Source organism: Geospiza fortis, unplaced genomic scaffold (genome assembly GCF_000277835.1).
Source record: "Geospiza fortis unplaced genomic scaffold, GeoFor_1.0 scaffold138, whole genome shotgun sequence".
Classification (NCBI taxonomy): domain Eukaryota; kingdom Metazoa; phylum Chordata; class Aves; order Passeriformes; family Thraupidae; genus Geospiza; species Geospiza fortis.
In genome coordinates, this window is record NW_005054307.1 from 9,351,531 (window position 1) to 9,354,605 (window position 3,075).

The following is a 3,075-nucleotide window of genomic DNA, read 5'->3' on the forward strand; positions in this document are numbered from 1 at the left end:
GAAGGGCTGGTAGTTAAAAGTTCACCAGCTCTGAGTGTACTTGCAAAATACAATCCACATTTTTTCTTGCACTTCATTCCCACTCTCCAGAGAAAGCATTTTTGAGATAATAAAATCCCCTAACCATGATCTACATAAGATCAGTATACACTTGACACAACATAACAACTGTAGTGATGACAGTGAGGAGTCCACAATATGCTTTACGAGATTTCCTCTTAAAGACATTGCAGTGAGTCAATGCTTTCACACAGATGTTTGCTTAAAATGGCTGGGAGGGCAAGTTCAGGGTTTCTTTGTTCTGCTAAATTACAGAACAAAGACTTGGCTGGTTGCTTAGTGAAATAATCTGTAATAGATACTGCAGGACTGACTTTTTGTGTATATATGGGCATTAGAAAAGTGGGGTGAAGACTGAACACCCCTTTCCCCCCAAATCAAGTAGAATATATTCTCATCAGTCACATGGGAATTACTGAAAAGCTGCAGACATGTTAATGAGACAGGAGATATCCTCAGCATTTTAAACAAGAAGCAGATGCAGAGGAGATGGCATTGATTCTCTACCATCCAAACCTGTTGATGGAGGGGCCAATGAAGCAAATAATATTAATGAAGCAGCACTCAACAGAGCAGAGCAACATGCTTCAGAAATCTTTGAGGCAAAGCAAATATGTCAAAAGGACTGAAAATTGTTATGGTATTAGCATTTTCTCATCTTGGGAGAGTAACCGCTTTGTTTGTCCCATCTGTTAGTGAGTATCTTACACTAAACACAAATATCACTCTTAATAATGTCTAAGTGCTTCATTAGAACAATAATATATTAAATGTAGACTTAAAGAACTGGTAAACCTTGAAAATATCAAGCATTCATTACAGCCAAAATTAAACAGGTGTCATCTTCACTACATCAATTAATTTTTCAATTCTATTGCTGACTTAGTTGTGCCTCCTTCATCTGTTTGCAAAGAATTGCTTCAGTTTAACTACTTGAAACTGGATTTAAAGACCAAAGCTTTTTACATGTATAGAGAAGCTTCACACTTGATCAATAAAACCATCCCACTTAAACACCACTTTACTCCTTAGGTTTCCTGGGTAAGCCAGGCACAGACAGAAAATTTCCACAAAAGATTTAGTTTTTGCTGGTTTGAAAGAAAAGCCTTTCTATTACCTTTGGATAGCACAGTCTGTACCACTACAGTGAAATGTGTCACAGTGCCTCAGCAAATATTGAAGTCACTCTGAAACAGAAGTGAAGCCAAAAGCTGGAAAAACTTCAAGTGTCATGTCTTTATCACCTCCTTCCTTCTCTCAAAGTCAATGAATATAGCCCTTCATTCAGGAATGGGAGAGATTCACAGTTACTGCAAGAAGCTTTTCACAGCTGCAGATATTTTTCGTTTCCTTATCTAATTACAAGGGAAATAGTCTTCCTCAAACTTTGCATGAGCAATGAATCAGTTGGCCATTGTGGAAAAAAAATCACATCACAGTAGTAGATTATTATTCTCATTATATTCTGGGGTTACAACTTCTCATCTCCTGTAGCTGAACCTTACTTTCAATCCATCAATTTAACTAATTATCCTTTTTGTTGCTTCTGATCTGTGATAACATCTATGTGTTTAAAGGTTTGGTTTCTCCTCTAGAGCTTCCTCCTTCTCTCTAAGTTGTTTAATGTAGTATCCTGCAGCTTCCCTAACTGCTTGATAGAAAGTCCCTTGTATGCAGCTACCTTGTGATTATTCTTGTACCTATGGTGCTTGGAGGGCAGGGCTTCCATGGGGTCCTGTTCTCCTCAGTAAAAACAAATCTTTCCTAATTTTAGACAGTGAGAAAATTTAGTCTTTGTCCTTCTCCACAAGAAAGTTTCTTCTTGGTGTACTAAGTCAAATTGTGAATGTCTCCTACCCCTAATTTAACAGTGTCAGTTACCCATGGTGTGCCTGTTCTCATATACAGGGCACAGAGGAGAACACGACAGACCTGGCTCTTTAAAACAAAATGTTTTGGTTTTCACATCAGTTGGCATGGGAGTATTTGTTACAACAAAGCCAGAACGCTCTGTACCTGAACTATCTCCTGATGCCTCTTCCAAGCCTAAAAAGGAAAAAAATTAACCCAGATATAAGCCTGGGTCTCCTGTGAGACTCCACTGTTAGTTTAAATCTATTTTCTTTATCAGGTCTTACTACAGTGACCTATCTTTTCTCAAATGCTATTAAAATATTAAAGACCAAGAAAAAAAATATCGGTAAGGCTATCTGAAGAGCCACAAACTATAATATAAATTCATAATGTAAAATTTCTACAAAGAATATGACATCTATGGAAACTTTTTTGAAACTCTTTGCAGCTTCAGATATTATTTTCTGGTGCTGCAGGTCTGTGATAAATGGGCAGAGTGCTTTAGCAGGCAAAATGTTAACCTTCATGACCAGGAGAACATCACAAGAGAGATGGTGTTTGTGCTCCTGCCATACACTTGGTTTGGTTTTATACATTTGTCTTGTGCAAGTTTTAAACATGCCCTTCTCTCCTAAACTTTGCTGTGAGAATTGCTTGGTGTTTGGCTTTTACAGCAATGACAAACAGGGCACACCCTGGCCCTCCTTGACAGGAGAAATGGAGAATCTAAGGTTGATGTTTTGTTAATACAGTTCTAAATATTAACTTGGGTAAACTCCTGAAAAGCAAGCTAGTCCCTGTAATGCACTGACCATTTCACACAGCATCCTGAATTCTGCTCTGCTGCTGTAATCCTGAGTGGCTTCTGGAAAAGTAATACTGTCTGGTACAGTCCAGTTTTGGAAAGAGTTCCTGAAGTCTGCTTTACAAACCCTTGCTGAAACAAAGAACAATATACAACCAAATTAAATGTAGTGCATTGGTGAAGTAGAATAACATGTTGAAAACAAACAAAACCATGTGAAAAGCAATTTGAACAATTACTTCCATTCTTTTCTAAAAGTCACTGTGTACAGTAGGGTAGCATCTTGAATGGCTAAGTGCCTCTCCAATACAACACACAGGCAAAACAAGAACAGTCCTTCAATATTAAAAGCATTC